At 36.4% G+C, this 21,709-nt stretch overlaps 1 protein-coding gene across 6 annotated transcripts in view; it reads right to left on the bottom strand.

Annotated features, from left to right (window-relative positions):
- Positions 1-21,709, bottom strand: part of DNM3 (dynamin 3) — a 647,020-nt gene that overhangs the window by 148,609 nt on the left and 476,702 nt on the right. The gene's annotated exons all lie outside the window — the stretch shown is intronic.

The following is a 21,709-nucleotide window of genomic DNA, read 5'->3' as shown; positions in this document are numbered from 1 at the left end:
TCCCCAAGACTCTTCCCAGGGGGTTCTTAAGGTAAAAACAACTTTTATAATAATATTTGTTTATTTTTTCATTTTCATTGTTATGAATGAACAGAGGAGTTTGCGTGAAGCTGTGAGGACATGTGATGATGTTATCACTTGAGCAGTTAATGGAGGATGAGCTTGTGCACTCATGTTATCTAGAACTTTCAAAGGAAGTATGTGCTTTTTCAGATATTAACTCATTTGTTCTCAATATTTCTACTCTTCTCTTAACAGCTACTCTCATTTATACCTGTTATCTTTGTGACCTCATTGAAAGCGGAAGTATTAGTCACTCAGTCGTGTCTGACTCTTTGTGACTACATGGACTGTAGCCTGCCAGGCTCCTCTGTTCATGGGATTCCCAGGCAAGAATACTGGAGTGGGTTGCCTTGCCCTTCTCCAGGGTATCTTCCCAATCCAGAGATCAAACCTGGGCTTCCTGCATTATGGACAGATTATCATCTGAGCCACCAGGGAAGCCCCATGACCTCATTAGGATCCAGTGCATTCTTATTTTGAAATTCTAAAGTTTCTCTCATGCCTATGTGGAGACATACAATCATATATGTATACATTTTTTTGTCTTGTATAAATATGAAATAAAAATTGAATGAAAGCTATTTATTTCCTGTGGCTTTATAAATGTTTATAATTTACCTTACTCTCTTACACAATTGAACACTTCTGAATAGCATTATAATGCCACTTAAGTTATAGCATCATTTTGAGACCAATCATTGGCCATTAAAAAATAGAAATCACATATTTTAAACAGAGATATAACATGTGCTTTGAAATCCAAATAGTATTTGCCAGAGCTTTTCAAAGTAGAAATGAAAAAGCCCTTGAAGTGTCTTAAGAGATAAGTCACTGTACTGCAACAGGTAGAGAAGTACACACTGTAGCTGAGAGGCTAATAATTAAAAATTTTGCACTTGATATTGGTGAATACCTCCTGGGTTAAAAGTCAGTAAAGAGAAATTACTGTCATCTTCCAGTGATACAGTAACTTGTCCAATTGAAGATTTGGTTGCTAACACGCAGCATGAACTAAAAATCTCATCTGCAGAATTATATTTTTGTCTTAAAATGGACAAATCTCAAGAATGACTACAATTGTTTTCACTATATTTGTCCAGTATCAGTACCAACTAATCCTCAAAGACCTTCATTTTTATACAAATAATTAATAAGTGTGGTTGGAATAGTTAGAGTACAGGCTAATTTTTTTGAATCTCATGATTTATCTCACAACACGATAAATCTGCACGGATAGTACAAGAGCAAGGATGGGTGACTTAGCACCAATCAAGACAATGTCATGAAGCTGCACTGACAGTCACTGTAGTCTTCATCGCCAAGATGTTACAGCTTTAGAAAAAGCCCATTTCATCTCAGGATAATCTGATGAAGTAGTAAAACTATTAACTAAAAAGAATCTAGACCTGAAATATGTACGTGAACTCAGTCACTCAGGTGTGGCCGACTCTGCAACCCCATGGACTGTAGCCCACCAGGCTCCTCTGTCCATGGGGTTTTCCAGGAAAGAGTATATGAATGGGTTGCCATTTCCTCCTCCAGGGGATCTTCCCAACCCAGGGATCTAACCTGCATCTCCTATGTCTGCTGCAATGGCAGGTGAATTCCTAACCACTGAGCTTTATAGCTTTTACATCTTTCCAATATTCTATGTCAGAAACAGGAAGTTTGCACAGCACTTCTGCTGCTTACTGAAGTGGTTTTCTCAAGCAAAGGCACTTCTGCAATTAAACTGTAAGCTGAAGTACCTACTACTTTCATGGGATGCTGTTTTTACTTGGAAGTCAAATAATTAATCTATGGTTAAGAAAACCTGAGTTTTAAGCAGAAATTTTCTTAAAAATGAACAAAATGAGCCTAACACTTAGAGGAAGACAACTGACAGTATTTGTAATCAATAATAAAATTGAACCTCAGAATTTTTGAAATTTGTACCTCCTACCATGGGTTTGACAGCTCCTCCATCGCTGATAGATTAGTAGTGATATTAATGAATATAGTGAAAACACTGTATAATGATTTACAAAACACTGAGAAGATCTGTATAAATCAATGAGCCAATATTTTTCAAATGACAAAATATATTATGTTACAAAATCACTTGTTAGTAAAAGATCCATTTAAAGTGCATGATAGACCAATGGATTAATGTAACAGGATATGAAATGACATGATTTCAGAATCCACACTGCAACTAACTTTTTGAAAATTATCACTTGTGTTTTGATAACGTATAAAAAAGAAAATCTATAAGAATGTGAAAAGTTATTGAAATACTCCTCTCTTTGTAACAACAGATCTGTGTGAGGCCAGATTTTCTTCATATACTTCAACCAAAACAACATATTGCAACAGACTGAAAGCAGAATTAGATATGAGAATCCAGTTGTCTTCCATTAAGCTATACATTAAAGAAATTTGCAAAACTGTAAAAAAAAAAAGTGACTCTTCCCACTGCTTTTAAAAAATATTTTCCGTAAAAACTTACTATTTATGTCATGAAGTTGATTCATTACTATTACTTTTAATCGATTTAGTAAGTTAATCTTTTCTGATGTCTCATTTTTAATTTCTAACAATGGGTATAACTGACAGTGTGTTAATAAATGTTTAACAACTAGCTTTCCAGAAAATGGTGGTTTGTAGCATTTGCCAATTTCTGTGGTATAAATACTCTCTTAAAAATACCAAACTTAAGTGATAATGTGAAGTCGACTTGCTCCCAGAATTCTCAATATAGGAATCCAGTCTCTGATAATTCTTAGAGTGGAAAGGGGTCAATCGACCAAAAATTTTGAGAGCCATTGCTATAGATCTTATATGGCCAATTTATTTTAAAGACCACGAAATAGTCATCAAAATACAGAGATGTTTTAACTACCTTAGTGAACTGACAGAGTAACCAAGTTTCAAGCATTTATTTCTTTTCTAATGCAAAAATCATTCTATGATAAAACAAACTTGGGCTGATATCTAGTGATATCTCATGCCTTGGCCTGCTCGAGATTTAAAAGTATGGAATGAGGTATGGATTTAACAAACACACTGACAGAAAAAGCAGATTCTGTGTTTGAACAGTCAAAACTACTCTCTGCAATTGTATTTTTTGAGACAGTTCCTTTAAGTGAGCAGTATTTTCCTCAGGTTCTAAGAAATAAACATAGGCAGTTTCAAATTAGAAAAAGAAAAGAAAAGGAAAAAACTCACTCCAGTTAGGCTTTGCAAATATTTTCTTTATGAAACCATGCATCTGCTCAGAGTTAGTTGCAGAGTGTGACTAACATTTTCTACCAAGGCTTGTGCCATGTCAGTTTCCTTTACTAAGGCTATGTGTGTTAATTAAAATTAATTACACATGCCAGTAAATAGTTTCCTTCTGAATGCAGCAAACTGAAGCAGAATATAATTTATATGCAAGGTATGTAATTAAAGCCTTCACAGTATTTTCTCTCAGCAGGTATAGTCACTAAGGACATTTTTATGGGTACATTCTTTATGGGTAAGTCGGTTTCATAGTAAATCAACTGAGGAAAAATAAAAATATATTACACACGCAGTAGGTCACAAAAAGATTTCTGATTTATAAGTTGATATTATAAAAACAGGCTTATTATGAATATTCTTAAGTGCATGATTTGAGGGTGCTCAGTGATCTTTATAGAGCTTTATATATGTTTATGTGTGTTACTTTTATTTAAAGTTTTCTCCCCTCCCCCACCCCCACCACCCTGCCTTTAAACAAAATAACTTCTAGGCCTGGTGTTACAGCTTTAGTAACTGCTTTAATAATCAGGATAGTATACAGTAACACTGGTAATAACAGAAAACACTGTGTCCTCCAGGAGCACCGTGGATACATTGTTCAGTGTAACTGGATTTCAACAGCAACAGATTTGAATAATAACCCTTCTTTGGGCTTTCTATTTATTCTTCTATTTGATATAAGTTTCTTTTTCAACATGTGGGTTGTTCTATTCTTCAGGTCATCGCTAAAAATCTGACCATTCCAATAGTAAAACAAGACCATAGTTTTCTTTATTTTTGCTCTTGGGAGGCCTCTAAGACTGCCAAAGAAATATAAGTGTTTAGAAATTTCCTTCAGGCTAGACTCTGTTAGGGAAATTTTCACACCCTTGCTTATTCATTTCTTAAGAGCTCTCCCCACAGGTTGCTGACTGAAATACCTGCACACTTGGCTATCCCCCTGCTGGCTGCAGCTTGCAGGGGCCCTGCTGCCACAAGGTCACTGCCACACTGTATGAGCTTTGGCACGCAACTCATTCTATTTCTATCCTTATCAGAAATAACCGGAAGGTAAACTCATTCCTTGAAGTAAAAGCCCGAGACAAGTCAGTTAATTTCCTGAATCCAGTTCCTTAGCATGACCAGCTTTCAAATGGGAAAATTAGTTTTTTAAGGAAAACTAGCAAGACAACCTTATTTATAAACAATTACATATTTAAAGATATCGGTCAATGGTGCCCGTCTCGTGTAATGACATTCTGTCACTTTCACTTGCAACTTAACCATTATAGCCTCCCTTTTAGAGACTGTATCTTAGAACCAAGCATATATTTTTCTATAGTATGTCTGCAACTAGCAGTTGCTCCCCTATCATTAATGAGCACAGTTGGGGCCATTTTATGGTTCCCAAATGGAGGCACACGTCCTCCCAAGCCACAGAGTTTGTCTCAAGGGGGTGGTAGGAGGAGGGGACTGACCATCAGCAAATAGTTGTTCTGGGAAGTAGGTGGGGAGCAGGCAATGTGTTTGTTCTGAAATCCTAGAAGAAAAGTAAACTTGCCGTGGAGGACATAATTTCTTTTTGTTCTTGAACTTTACACAGCCGTGCTGGGCTCATTCATCAGGACAGCCCTTGGACGGAAACCTCCTGAATATGAATGCCTCAAAAACTGACCAAAATCTCTGCTGGCGTTACCAATGGCTTAAGATAAACTCCAGTTGAAATTCTAGTGAAAGGAACTGAATCTAAGTTGCTGAGTCTATCCTATCAATCCCTTTGTTTAAAATCAGCGAGGGCTCACAGGGAGCACAATACCTAATTCCCCTAGAAAAATGGATATAGACTACACACAGGAGTTTTAAGCATGAAGAATTTCTCCAAAGCCTGTTAATGACATTTGAAAGAGCTGAAAAGCACTAACTTGCTATTTTTCTCCCTCAGAAAAGGCAGAAACAGTCATCCAAGTAGGGCATCAGACTCCTATTTCATTTCAGAGTTTAAGTTGAAAACCAGTAAGAGAAGAATTTAAATTGATTGCTTCAAGCCACAGATATTTCATACCCAAGCAATTATGTTGGCTTTCATGAGAATTTATCTTAGCTGTGAAATCAATTGTCACAGACTTAGTTCATAGAAATATTACCAAATCATATTTGATTTCTGTCCTGGTGTGGTTGGTGAACCAAATAAATCAAATGGGAAGACAATTTTGGTGCTCCAATCTGTTTCTCTCCAGGCTCCCCTTTGAAAATATTTTTGCCCCTCCTCTTTGATGTACCTAGGATTTCCTAACATTGCTATTTCACAACTAGAGAGACACCCTTAAAGGGAAAAGATGCAGTAGTGAGAACTGAGAAACCACTGAAAAATATGCAAGATCAGAACCATATGACAACAATATCTTTGCAGTGAGAGACTTGAACAAAGGAAGAGAGTGGACACACAAAAAAAGAGTTCTCTGATTCAAAGATCTGGCTTTAACAGCTTTCAAGATATAAAGGGCCCTTTTATTGACTTAATAAACATGTACGCCTATCCATCTCCTTGGCAAGGAAAGCACGGGGTTTATCTTTTCAGATTTATAGAGGGAAATAAACATTACTGTCATATTGTGAATTCACAATCAATAATTCTGCAAAAGTCCTCAAATCTGTCTGACCCACTTGAACTTAATAGTTCTAGCAGAAACAAGAAGGACCCAAAACTTATGAACAGAAAACTAAAATCCTGTCTTCTGGTTCTCCACCTCCCTAACTTTCAAAAGTTCAGTATATAACAGAAAACCTGAAATGTGTTAATACTTTGCTAGAGCTAAAGAAATGAAGATTTAGAAAGCTGAGTATAGATATCTACAAAATATTTTTGAATAATATTATTAAGATTATGGAACAAAGTTGAGACAATTTACAATAATACATCTATGTTTTCCCCTTAAAATGTCACGAATTCTGTTACATTAAATTCAAACAAAGTCTGTTTATATAGTTTGTATATAACTTAAAATTCTCAGGCTCTTACTTTTAAATAGGAGACTTCTTTCTTTGTACTAAAACTATTTCCTCTAAGAGTTTTCATCTTTATCTCCATTTTCATCCTCCTCAGATTTGAGGCTGTAGGCCTCTCTAGAGCTTACTTATAGAATGCTTTTTATTGACAATTAGCATTATTTATATTTTCTCTACATAACAGAGGGGGAATGTTTAGTATCCATCCATCTTTTCATTTACTTATGTTCTGAGCTCTCACGATCACCAGATGCTATGTTAGGCCCTGGGGATAAAAGCAATGAGCCAGACAAACACAGCCTAACTTATGGTTACCAGGAAACAATCAAGGGGAGGGATAAATTGGGAGACTGAGGTTGACATGTACACATTACTATATATAAAATAGATAACTAATAAGGACCTGCTGTATAGGGAGCTCTACTCAATACTCTGTAATGACCTATGTGGGAAAAGAATCTAAAAAAAAGTAGATATATGTATATGTATAACTGATTCACTTTGCTATACAGCTGAAACTAACATAACATTGTAAACCAGATATATGTCAATTTAAAAAAAGCCTCTGCCTTATGGAATGTAATCTAACAGTGGAGATAAATACTCATGTTATGACTATATTTTTAATTAATTAATTTACCATTGTATTAAAACTAGAAAGAAGTACAAGGTATTAAAATGTTGACTTAACACATTCTGTTACTTAATCATGTTGTTTAAATGTTTCTCATAGCAATATCACTGACATCTGATTAATATCCATTTACTTATGTGTTTCTCAGGACAATGCATCAGACTCCAATTGATCTCATATCTAGTAGAATATTTTTCATACTAAGAATAGAAGGAAAAGTGAAAGTTGTTCAGTCCTGTCCAACTCTTTGCCACCCCATGGACTGTATAGTCCATGGAGTTCTCCAGGCCAGAATACTGGAGTGGGTAGCCTTTCCCTTCTCCAGCGGATCCTCCCAACCCAGGGATTGAACCCAGGTTTCCTGCAATGAGGGCGGATTCTTTACCAGCTGAGCCACAAGGGAAGCCCAGGAGTACTGGAATGGGTACTATCCCTTCCCCAATGGATCTTTCTGACCCAGGAACTAAACCGGGGTCACCTGCACTGCGCTTCCCTTGTGACTCAACTGGTAAAGAATCTGCCGCAATGTGAGAGACCTAGGTTCGATCCCTGGGTTGGGAAGACCCCCTGGAGAAGAGAAAGGCTACCCATTCCTGTATTCTGGCCTGGAGAATTCCATGAACTGTATAGTTCATGGGGTCACAAAGAGTTGGACATGACTGAGTGACTTTCAATCAATCAATCAATCTCCTGCATTGCAAGTGGATTCTTTACCAACTGAGCTATCAGGGAAGTGGAGAAAACCACACTTTCTTTTTATGCTTTACAGAAGTTGCAGAAAGGGTACAATGAATTGGATATGTCAATTGAGACAGATAAAGAGTTTTTACTTTCAAGTTGCTTTCCTCCACCAGGTGCTCAGAGGGTGTTATAAACACCCACTGCATGGAAAGACAACCCACCTATACTCTGTAAGAAACTGAAGGATGACACACACTTCATTACTCAGCTTGGACTGAAAGACTGGTTACTAGCTGAGTCTTCATCTGATGAAGAAAACTCTTAAACCAGAATATTCAGAAGATAATATGTATTATTAGTATTTCATGAAGCAAGAAGAAACATCTTAAATATTCTTTTGAAAATAGCAGATGGTAAAATGAAATAAAATAACTTTTCCAGCTGTCATGTTTATGTTCCAAACACAAGCTTAATTGCATTGTATCCTATACTCAATATTTCATTTCCTAGTAACATGCACTATATGTGTTTACTTTATTGAATTCCCAATAAATATGAGCCTCTACCATCCCTATGTATGGAAGAGTAATTAATTCCCTTTTAATACAGATTTGACATTCCACCATATCCAAGTGAGACATAAGCTTTCAGACAAGGCATTGCATACCACCTCTTGCCCAGCATATTTGTTTAATTAAGCACTTTTCCAAACAACTTAAACTCAAAGCACGTTTGAATATAGAAACAGCCATAAAGGTATATAAGTGGAAAACCTGACTCCAATTCCTTTCCAGCTAACAATTGGAAAAATATACCACCCAACAATGAGAAGAAAGAGCCATTCTTTTCCGAATGCCTAAAAAGCCCACACTTGCTACAGTGCAGCATTATTTGACATTTATTGAGTGTCGGCAATGTGCTGGGGACTGAGTGGTATAGTGAAACATCCTAAAATCACTCTCTGTAGGAAAAAGCAGGGAGGGGTGAATTGGAACACTTGGTAATGTTGATAAACCATATCCTGAATTGAAGCTACAAAATAGTATCAAAGAAAGAATGCCTTAATTTAAAAGAAAACAGAGCTGGACAATCCCAAGGGGTGCTCTGAAAATACCACGTGGCTGCTCAATGAACCCCCTGGACAGACACAAATCTCTGCTGGCTACCAGAGCTGACATACCTGGGACCAAATGGGCCTTAACATGACCTTAAAAACCAGTGCCTGCCTGGGAGTGTAAAGACCAGCACAGTGAAACCATTATCTAGACGTGCTTCTACCTAAGAAAACGTGGCATTTCTAGCAAAATTAAATGAAACAAAAATCTGGGGGCACATTCCAATCTTCAGTTTTGATCTTGCCACAAAGAAGTTCAGGAATCTTTTAACTTAGACTTTGTAAATGATACAGTGATACAATGAATGTGAGATCTAAATATTTTTAACTTATCAGTCTCTCCAGGTATCTGAGATGTTCTCTTTGAAAGGCTCAGTGGATGGCTAGGGGTGCATATTCTTACCTGGAGTTTTTGTAGGCTAAATCAGTCTAGGTGTGAAACTCACTCTCTTCCATCACGGAAGTTATTGCAACCAGTAACAATTCCTTCCATTTACAAAAATATTAGCACTAAAATACTATTTAGAATGGCTTAAAAATCTGGTCACCAGAGTCATAAAGATCATATTAATTCACCAGGACATTGAAGGCTTTTAAAATAAGGATGTTAAATGTATCAATTCCAACACACGGGATGACTGGGAACTATAGAGTAACTGTTTTAAATTTTATGGTGGAAAGTTGAAATAGAAACTTAATGAGCTCTTAGGAATAATGCTGTGATACAAGTAGTAATGGCTAATATAGTTTTTCAGGAACTGCAGCAAGGTCAGTTCATGTAGGCTTTGCAAATAAGACTCAAAAGTGTTCCATGGAAATTTGTAAGACCTAACAGCAAACTGAAATACCTGCATAAGGTAAAAATCTTTTCACTGTTGCTCTTTTAGGAACAATTCCAGTTAAAATATCAAGCGGAATTTCTGTTGCATAGTTAATATCAAAACTACAGATCAGAAAGAGCCATGGATCAAGGAGACATTAGACCTGGGTTCCAGTTCTGGCCTTGTCATTAACTGCTTTTTTTTGACATGAGAAAAGTGTTAAACTGTTAGAGGTGCCAACTCCTTAACCTGTAAAGTGAAAAGGGAAGACAAGATTATCTTTAAGGTCTCAGAGAACCCTAAAAAGCCATATTTTGTACCCACGTTAGCACCAATCCTGATATTCACACAGAAACTAAGTCCTAGGTCAATGTATCTTACATGGGTCAGCTGAATGGCTAAATGAATTGAGCTAAAACACTGCCGCGGAAAACAGCAATGGGGAAGACAAAACAACAGGAACACTTATAAAATCTCTTCTATATTAATCAAGGATAAATTCATCTAAAGGAAAGGAAACAGAACACATCTTTTAATATCTTGTCTCAGAAGAAAGAAAGGAACATAATCTTGGGATCAATGAAAAGAATATCATTCACATGCTGTTAAAAAAATAAAGCTAAGTAAATGAGCTCTTGACAGATGTATGATTTTCCCTTTACCTGAAATAGGAAATACATAAACTTACATGGGAAAGTACAGTTCATTAAACTCTATAGAAGACAATGGAATGCTTTTACTTTTTTTTTTTTTAAACTAGGGCCATCTTGCCTTTGAAACTAAAGTCTCATCTAGAAAAGGCTGGCAACAGATTAAGCAACATTTTCCACCCATTTGTTTTGACTAATACTACTCCCTTTTTGGGATATTCTTTTCTATTTCCTCTCCAACAATTTGTGCCAAAACTAATGAGAGACATCTTCTATGATGTTAACTATTGCTTCTGGATAAATCCTATGCTCCCCCAGCACTTAAGTATTAGAATTGAATACACTATCATACAGTCTGTTTAAATGTTACTTATACACTATAACCCATTTTTTCAGGTATAATATTCCCTCAACTAGATTACCTTTTCTTCCTTTTTAATCCCTTTATTGATTTATTAAATTTCATACCTTAAAATCAAGGAAAACAAATGTCGTACACAGTCACTGATTACAAATATCAAGATCACATATTTCATTTCAGTTCAGTTCAGTCACTCAGTCACGTCCAACTCTTTGCAACCCTATGGATGGCAGCACGCCAGGAATCCCTGTCCATCACCAACTCCCGGAGCTTGCTCAAACTCATGTCCATTGAGTCAGTGATGCCATCCAACCATCTCATCCTCTGTCATCCCCTTCTCCTCCTGCCTTAAATCTTTCCTAGCATCAGGGTCTTTTCCAATAAGTCAGTTCTTTGCATCAGGTGGCCAAAATATGCTGAAAGTATGCTGAAACTTCAGCATCAGTCTTTCCAATGAATATTCAGGACTGATTTCCTTTATGATTAACTGGTTGGATCTCCTTGCAGTCCAAGGGACTCTCAAGGGTCTTCTCCAACACCAAAGTTCAAAAGCATCAATTCTTTGGTGTTCAGCTTTTTTTATAGTCCAACTCTCACATCCACACATGACTACTGGAAAAACCATAGCTTTGACTAGATGGACCTTTGTTGGCAAAGTAATATCTCTGCTTTTTAATATGCTGTCTAGGTTGGTCATAGCTTTTCTTCCAAGGAGCAAGCATCTTTTAATTTCATGGCTGCAGTGATTTTGGAGCCCAAGAAAATAGTCTCTCACTGTTTCCATTGTTTCTCCATCTATTTGCCATGAAGTGATGGGGCCAGATGTTATGATATCAATTTTCTGAATGTTGAGCTTTAAGCCAACTGTTTCACTCTCCTCTTTCACTTTCATCAAGAGGCTCTTCAGGTCTTCTTCATTTTCTGCTGTAAGGGTGCTATCATCTGTATATCTGAGGTTATTGATATTTCTTCCAGCAATCTTGATTACAGCTTGTGCTTCATCAAGCCTGGCATTTCACATGATGTACTCTGCTTTTAAGATAAATAAGCAGGGTGACAATATACAGCCTTGATATACTCCTTTCTCAATTTGGAACCAGTCTGTTGTTCCATGTCTGGTTCTAACTGTTGCTTATTGACCTGTATACAGATTTTTCAGGAGGCAAGTAAGATGATCTAGTACTCCCATCTCTTAAAGAATTTTCTGCATTTTGTTGTGATCCACACAATCAAAGGCTTTGGCATAGTCAATGAAGCAGATGTTTTTCTGGAACTCTCTTGCTTTTTCAATGATCTAATGGATGTTGGCAATTTGATCTCTGGTTCCTCTGGCTTTTCTAAATCCAGCTTGAACATCTGGAAGTTCTTGGTTCATGTACTATTGAAGCCTGGCTTGGAGAATTTTGAGCATTATTTTGCTAGCATGTGAGACAAGTGAAATTGTGCGATAGTTTAAACATTCTTTGGCATTGCCTTTCTTTGGAATTGGAATGAAAACTGACCTTTTCCAGTCCTGTGGCCACTGCTGAGTTTTCCAAATTTGCTGGCATATTGAGTACAGCACTTTAATAGCATTATCTTTCAGGATTTGAAATAGCTCAGCTGGAATTCTATCACTTCCACTAGCTTTGTTCATAGTGATGCTTCGTGAGACCCATTTGACTTCACACTCCAGGATGTCTGGCTTTAGGTGAATGATCACACTATCATGGTTATCTGGGTCATTAAGTTCTTTTTTTTTTTCACATAGGGAGACTCCCACATAAAGACAGCCCTTCAAGACCACAGTAGACAACTATTTCTCTTAAATTCATAGGGTCATAGAAACATAAGTAAAATGAAGAAGGAGATGAGCTGCTCTCAAGTAAGAGAAATCACCTGACATAACAAACAAGGAAACAGACCTCTCTGTTCTATCAGACCCTGAGTTCAACAAGAAGGTAATAAGACTGCTGAAGAAATTAAGAAACAATGCCAAAAGAAATGCAGATCACTGTAACAAGGAACCAGAAACTATAAAGAAGTGCCAATCAAGATTAGGCAACTCAAATGCAGATATGAAAACCAAGCTAAAGGTAACAAATAGCAAAGTAACTAATGCAGAAAAACAAATACATAAACTGGAAGGTAAATTAATGGAAATCAGAACAGCAGATAGAAAGACAAATGAGAAGGGAAAGCAACACACAAGATCTATGGTATAATACAGAGCATGCCAATCTATGCATAGCAGGAATCCCAGAAAGGAAAGAAAGAAAAGAGGATAAAAAATGTATTTGAAGAAATTATGGCTGTAAACTTCCCAAACTTAAAGAAGGAAACAGATGTCCAAGAACAGGATGCACAGAGGATCCAAAAGAGGATGAACTCAAACAACCTACACCAATACATATTACAACAAAAATGACAAAAATTAAAGATAAAGAGAGGATTCTTAAGGCAACAAAAGAAAAACAAAGCATTAATTACAAGGGAATGCTATAGGTCTATCAGTTGATTTCCTATACAAATGCTGCAAGCAAGATGGTAATGGCAAACCATATTTAAAGTCTTGAAAAAGAAGAAAAATTTGCAACATAGGATACTCTGTCCAGCAAGGGTAACATTTAGAATGGAAGGAGAGATAATGAATTTCTCAGACAAGCAGAAACTAAAAGAATACAGAGATACTAAATCTATCCAAAAAAGAAATACTGAAAGTTCTTCCCTAAATTAAAAAAAAAAAGCAAGAATTTATGGGAAAGAGAAACTTACAACAGGAAGGTAAATAACTTTAATAAACCAGTACATAAATTTTTAAAAATCTGTGAAAGCAATGATAAGTATAATGAACAGCAAAAGAATAAACATAAAGATATAAAAGAGAACATCAAGATCATAAGATGTGGGGGAGTAGAGTTAGAAAATATAGGTTTTTTGTAGAATGTCTTTGAAATTATATGACTACTAGTATAAAGCAAGTAGATATAGTAATGGGTTAACATACTTGAAACCCAAGATAACCACAAATCAAAAATGTACAATAGAATCACAAAAACTAAAAAGAAGAGAACTCAAGCTTAATACAAAAGAAAATCATCAAATGGTAAATTGAAAAACAAAAAGAAAAAGAAAGGAACAAAGAAGAAATACAAAATCAACTGAAAACAAGGCATAAAACTGCAATAAACACATATCTATCAATAATAAACAAATGCCAGTGGAATAAGTAAATGGTCAGCAGATCAAAAGATGTAAAGTAACAGATTGGACAATAAAATAAGAGCCTATGATATGCTCCCTACAAGAGACCCAATTTAGGATGAAGGATACACATAGATTGAAAGTGAGAGGCTATGGAAAAAGATATTTCATGCAAATGGAAATGACAAGAAAGCAGGGGTAACAATACTCACATCAGACAAAATTGGCTTTGAAACAAAGTTCATAAAGAAAGATAAACAAGGCACTATATAGTGATAAAAGGATCAATACAAGAAGAGGATGTTACACTCCTTAACATATATGCATCCAATATAGGCACACCTAAATACAAAACACAAATACTAACAGAAATAAAGGGAGAAATTGATGGGAATACAATAATAGTAGGAAACTTAAACCCCACTGATATCAATGGGCAGAGCTTCCATACCTAAAATAAAAAAGGCAACAGAGATCATAAGCGACACAAGAGTTAGATATAATTGATATCTACAAGACATTATATCCAAAAAGCACCCAAATATACACTGTTTTCAAGTGCTCAAGAAACATTTTCTAGAACAGACCACACTTTAGGACACAAAACAAGCCTCAATTAATTTAAGAGGATAGAAATTATTGCAAGCATCTTTTCTGACCACAACAGCATAAAAATAGAAATCAACCACAGAAAGAGATGACCACAAGGAGACAAATGACAATGAAAACAGAACTTAAAAAAACGCAAAGGATGCAGCAAAAGCAGTGATAACAGGAAACTTTCACATGCCTTCCTCAAAAAACAAGAAAATGTCAGATTACCAACCTAAGAGATTAACCTATCACCTAAGAGAATGAGCAAAAGAACAAACAAAACATAAAGTCATCAGAAGGAAAAAAACAATAAAGATCAGAGAGGAAATAATGAAAAGAGATTAAAAATAGGAAAAAAAACCAATAAAACCAAGAGATGGTTTTTTGAAAGGATAAACAAAATGAACAAATCTCTGGTCAGGCTCATTAAGAAGAAAAGAGAAAGAATCCAAATAAACAAAATAAGAAAGGAAAGAGAAAAAATGACAACCACTCCTACAGACAAACAAAAATCATAGGAGAATACTATGAACAGTTACATGGAAACAAATCGGACAACCTAGAAGAAATGTAAAAGTTTCTAGAAACATAATGCCCACCAAAACAAAATCAAGAAGAACTAGATAATTTGAACAGACAGAACACTAGAAGGAAACAGTGAAAGGCATTCAGTCCTGTCCGACTGTGACCCCACGGACTGTAGCCAGCCAGGCTCCACTGTCCTTGGAATTCTCCAGGCAAGAATACTGGAGTGGATAGTTGTTCCCTTCTCCAGGGGATCTTCTCAACCCAGGGATGGAACTCAGGTCTCCCATATTACAGGTTACATTGTTTACTCTCTGAGCCACCAGGGAAGCCCAAGAATACTGGAATGGGTAGCCTATCCCTTCTCCGGGGGATCTTCCTGACCCAGGGATTGAACTAGTATCTCCCGCATTGCGGTTGGATTCTTTACCATCTGAGCTACCAGGGAAGCCCAGAAGGAAACAGAATTTGTAATAAAATTAAAAACAAAAAAAAAAAACAAAACAGAAAATAGTCCAGGAAGGCTTCACTGGGGAATTCAGCCAAACATACCAAGAAGAACTTATATCAATCCTTCTCAAACTCTTCCAAAAGATTGAAGAGGAGGAAACACTCCAAATGTCCTTCTATGAAGCCACCACCACCCTGATACCAGAACCAGACAAAGATACCACCAAAAAAGAAAATTATAGGTCAATATCTTTGATGAATATAGATACAAAAATCATCAACAAAATCTCAGCAAACCAAATCCAGGAAAGTACCACACATAAAAAGTATCATACATCATGATCAAAGTGGATTCATCCCAGTGTCACAAGGATGGGTCACCATATCCAAATCAATCAATACAATACACAACATCAAGAAGAGACAAACACCACACTATCATCTCAAGGATGAAGAAAAAGCATTTGATGAAATTCAACATCTATTCATGATAGAACTCTAACAAAAGTGGGTACAGAAGGAACATATCTCAACATAACAAAAGCCATTTATGACAAACCCACAGCCAGCATAATGAAAATCTTCCCTTTCAACTAAAATTTGGTATAAGACAAGAATGTTCACTCTCATCACTTCTATTTAACATAGTACTGAAAGTCCTAGCCATAGCAATTAAACAAGGAAAGAAATAAAAGGTATCCAAATCAGAAGGGAAAGCATAAAATTGTCACTATATGCAGATGACATGATACTATATACAGAAAACCCTAAGGACTCCACACAAAGCTATTAGAATTGATAAATAAACTCAGCAAAGTATCAGAATACAAGATTAATATACAGAAATGTGTTGCATTTCTGTACACTAACAATGAAATATCAGAAAGACAAAGTTAATAATAAAAACCTTGTTTAAAATCACATTTAAAAAACCTCTGAATAAATCTAACCAACAAGGTAAGAGTTATATGCTGAGACTACAAAACAATGATAAAGGAAACCAAATATGATTAAGAAAATGGAAAGATATCCTATACTCTTGGATTAGAAAACTAATATTGTTTAAATGGCCATACTACAAAAAGCAAGCTAAACCCCTATCAACTTCCCCATATTTTTCATAGAACTAAGACAAACACTCCTAAAATTTATATGGAACTACAAAAGATCCAGAAGTGCCAAAACAATCCTGAGGGAAAAAAACAAAGCTCAAGGCATAACTCTTCCAGGCTGCAGAAAATACACAAAGCTACAGTAATCAAAGGCGTGACATCGGCACAGGAACAGACATACAGATCAATGGAAAAAAACAGAGGGCCCAGAAACAAACCTACACACATATGGTAAATTAATCTTTGGCAAAGGAGGCAAGAATATACAGAATGAGAATGGAGAAAAGAATGGAGAAAAGACATTCTCTTTAGCAGGTGGTGTTGGGAAAGCTGGACAATGACTTGTACATCAATGAAGTTAGAATAGTCCCTTACACTGTACACAAAAATTAAGCTTAAAATGGCTTAAGGACTTAAATATCTGTTAGAGCACCATAAAATTCCTAGAAGACAATATAGGCAAAACATTCTCTTACACAAATTATAATTACAGCTTCCTCAGTTCAGTTAAGTCGCTCAGTCGTGTCCTTGCGACCCCATGAATCGCAGCACACCTGGCCTCCTTGTCCATTACCATCTCCCGGAGTTCACTCAGACTCACGTCCATCCAGTCCATGATGCCATCCAGCCATCTCATCCTCTGTCGTCCCCTTCTCTTCCTGCCCGCAATCCCTCCCAGCATCAGAGTCTTTTCCAATGAGTCAACTCTTCACATGAGGTGGCCAAAGTACTGGAGTTTCAGCTTTAGCATCATTCCTTCCAAAGAAATCCCAGGGTTGATCTCCTTCAGAATGGACTGGCTGGATCTCCTTTCAGTCCAAGGGACTCTCAAGAGTCTTCTCTAACACCACAGTTCAAAAGCATCAATTCTTCAGCACTCAGCCTTCATAGTCCAAATCTCACATCCATACATGACCACAGGAAAAACCATAGCCTTGACTAGACGGACCTTAGTCGGCAAAGTAATGTCTCTGCTTTTGAATATGCTATCTAGGTTAGTCATAACTTTTCTTCCAAGGAGTAAGCGTCTTTTAATTGCATGGCTGCAATCACCATCTGCAGTGATTTTGGAGCCCCAAAAATAAAGTCTGACACTGTTTCTACTGTTTCCCATCTATTTCCCATGAAGTGATGGGACCAGATGCCATGACCTTCGTTTTCTGAATGTTGAGCTTTAAGCCAACTTTTTCACTCTCCTCTTTCACTTTCATTGAGGCTTTTGAGTTCCTCTTCACTTTCTGCCATAAGGGTGGTGTCATCTGCATATCTGAGGTTATTGATATTTCTCCTGGCAATCTTGATTCCAGTTTGTGTTTCTTCCAGTCCAGCGTTTCTCATGATGTACTCTGCATAGAAGTTGAATAAGCAGGGTGACAATATGCAGCCTTGATGTACTCCTTTCCCTATTTGGAACCAGTCTGTTGTTCCATGTCCAGTTCTAACTGTTGTTTCCTGATCTGCATACAGATTTCTCAAGAGGCAGGTCAGGTGGTCTGGTATTCCCATCTCTTTCAGAATTTTCCAGTTTATTATGATCCACACAGTCAAAGGCTGTGGCATAGTCAATAAAGCAGAAATAGATGTTTTTCTGGAACTCTCTTGCTTTTTCTATGATCCAGTGGATGTTGGCAATTTGATCTCTGGTTCCTCTGCCTTTTCTAAAACCAGCTTGAACATCTTCCTAGTATATACTTATCTTCCCTGGTGGCTCAGAGGTTAAAGCGTCTGCCTGGAATGCAGGAGACCCATGTTCGATCCCTGGGTCGGGAAGATCCCCTGGAGAAGGAAATGGCAACCCACTCCAGTACTCTTGCCGGGAGAATCCCATGGAGGGAGAAGTCTGGTGGGCTATAGTCCATGGGGTCGCAAAGAGTCGAACACAACTGAGCGAATTCATTTCACTTTAGTATATAGTTGTTGAGTTTTTTAATCTATCAAGGTTTAAAAATATAGTAACTATGTTTTTATAATTACTATAGACTGGATAATATTATTAACAAACATGATTCATAGCACTCTCACACAGAACCCTGTACTCCTAAACCAACACATTCTTCTCAAGCATATATGAAATATTTATGAAAATTTACCATGTATGCTAGATTATATGCTCTGACCACAATACAATTAAGTTAGAAATCAACAACAACAAAACAATAAAATTCCATGTACTATAAAATATAAAACACAGTTCTAAACAACTCAAAGAAAAAATGATAATGAAGATTATGGAAACAGAAGATCAGAGGAAACAGAACTTAATGGTAACCAAGGTATTATGTTACAAAGTTTGTGGTGAGCAGCTAAAAATACATAGAAGGAAATCTATACAATTTTATGTATGCATAAGAAAAAATAAGAAAAAATTAATGAGCTATACATCTAAAAAAGAAGTTAGAAAAAATGGGCTACAAAGAAAATGGGCTACACAGTAAATACAAGTTAGGAAATGAAGAAGAGAGCAGAAATTCCTGAAATAGATAAAACATATACAACTGAGGATCAAAAGTTGGTTCTCTGGAAAAAGACAACTCTGGAAAGAGTGACCGAGTGAAAAAAGGTAAGGTTTGATATGAGAAATAAAAATAGGATTAAATTTCAGACAAAGCAGAGATCTGTAAAAATAGAACACTAAGAAATCATTGATACTAATATTAAAATATGTTAAAAAACAGAATGGGTAATTTTCTAGAAAAAAATATAATTTGTTTAAACTCATAGAAAAAACAGAAAACCTGAACAAATCTATGCTTATTAAATATATAAAATCACTAGCCAAAAGTCTACTTATCAAAACTGTGCATAAGTTCTAGATGATTTTACAGGTGAGATCTACCACTCAGTTAACATTCAATCCCCACCATATACAAAGTGTTCCAAAGAACAATAAGAACTCATTTCCACTTCAGTTATGAAGCTAACAGAACCTTGACATGAAAATGAGGCAGGGAAAACACAAAAAAGAACATTTATGAGCCAATTTCACTTATGAACATAGATGCAAAAAGCTAAATAAAATAATGGCAAACAAGTCAGGGACACATAATAGATAATAATACATCATAATTTAATTAGGTTTAATCCTAGGAGATTAAGGATGGCTTACAATAAGAAGGTCTATTAATATATTGCACCACATGAATAGATTAAAGAAGAAAGTGATAGAGGAAAAAAAAAACACTAATCCATGACAAAGTTAAACACACATTCATGATTAAAACAAAAACTTCAGCAACTAGGAACTCAGGGAATCTTCTTTGCTTGATAACTGTAACTATCAGAAAGCACTTAACCATAAAAACGTGAAATAATTTTCTTTTAAATCACGAACAAAACAAAGACGCCCAACTGTACTTAATATTGTACTACTAGAGGGCCTAGCCAATACCAAAATAACTGAAAATAATCAAGATTTCCGAGGAAAAGATAAATGGCAAAAATGCCTGTATATTCTTGCACAGATACTTTCTGACAAGTCTAGAATTCCAGGATACCTAGATTTTTAGAAGCCCAGAGATTTGTTATATTCATGTCTTTTGCTCTCTTTGCTGGACAGGATGTGGAGAAAAGGGAACCCTCTCGCACTGTTGGTGGGAATGTAAATTGATATAGCCACTGTGGCGAACAGTATGGAGGGTCCTCAAACAACTAACTACAGAACTACCATATGACCCAGCAATCCCACTCCTGGGTATATACCCTGAGAAAACTATAATTCAAAAGGTCATATGTACCCCGATGCTCCCTGCAGCACTATTTACAATAGCCAGGACATAGAAACAAGCTAAATGTCCAATGACAGATGAATGGATAAAGAAGATGTGGTATGTATATATACACAATGGAGTATTTCTCAGCCACTAAAAGAAACAAAAAAGTGTCATTTGTAGAGACGTGGATGGACCTAGAGTCTGTCATACTAAGTGAAATAAGTCAGAAAAACAAATATCGTATTTTCATGAATACACGTGGAATCTAGAAAAATGGTACAGATAAACTTATTTCCAAGGCAGGGATAGAGACGTGGATGTAGCGAACGGACATGTGGACACAGGGTTGGGGGGTGGGGGAGGGGAGAGTGGGACAAATTGAGAGATTAGGACTGATGTATATACACTACCATGTGTAATAGATAGCTGGAGGAAGCTGCTTTTATAAAGCACAGGGAGCTCAGCTTTGTGCTCTGTGATGGGTGGGATTGGGGTGGGGATGGGAGCAGAGAGAGTTCTAAAAGGGAGGGGAAAAATATATATATATATACACACACACACACACACACACACGGCTGATTCACCTCACCGTACAGCAAAAACTAATGTAACACAGTAAAGCAATTATATTCCAATAAAATAGAAGAAAATAAATCCATAATTGTATTTTGTCTAAAAAGATGCTCTATCATTATCTGAATTTTTTTTTTTTTTGGTACTCAGTCGTTTTATAACCTTAACTTTCTAGGTTGATCAAAGATTCAAATTTAGTTTGACCTCCTGTGTGGCAATTATACTTCCCACTCTGCATCCAAGCAGGAAGGCTGAGCACACCCCTGAAGACTGCTTTAGGACTTTCTGACTCCCCACTGCTCTGAGGAAGGTATGTAAACAGTACTGAACTTTGGCCTGTGGAGGACACACTACTTCTCTCTCCAGGAAACCTTCTTATTCTTTATCATTTTCAGTGTCTTTTCACCAGGTGCTCTCAAATAATACTAATAACAAATTAGTATTTAAGTTAAAATACTTTAATAAAATCTCATTCTCAGTATTTGGTAGGGAAATTATATTAATTTTCTTTTCCCTTGATTCTTTAAACATTCTGCTTTTGTGGTTTTTCTAAGTATTTTTGTACAATGAGTCACTCTGAGCAACTGACTGGGAATGTAGAAAAAAGGCTCCCTGCCCCACCCCCCCCACCATTTTGATTTACTGTGTGATTGACCCTGGGCCAGTCACTGAACCTAATCAAGGAACTCCATTCATTGCTAAACAAAGATAAAAAGCCTGGAGAGATGGGTTAAAATTAGATCCTGCCACCTAATGACTCAGTTTCTTAATAAGTGACTCACAGAAATTAATTAGCTTTTTCCTGTAACAGTTTCATTTGGAAAAGGTCTTTATTATTTTTGCCTAGTCGTGGTCTTTTTATGTTTCTCTGTCCAATTCTGTTACTTCTCCATTTGTTTACTTAGTTTCAGTGAATAATCATGGCACTCCACAATAATTAGCCCCAAATTCAGAGAAAATTTTGTGATCTCAAAGTCTCTGAGATACAT

The sequence above is a fragment of the Ovis aries genome, chromosome 12 (assembly GCF_016772045.2).
Source record: "Ovis aries strain OAR_USU_Benz2616 breed Rambouillet chromosome 12, ARS-UI_Ramb_v3.0, whole genome shotgun sequence".
Taxonomy (NCBI): Eukaryota; Metazoa; Chordata; class Mammalia; order Artiodactyla; family Bovidae; genus Ovis; species Ovis aries.
This window is presented reverse-complemented; position numbering and strand designations above follow the sequence as displayed.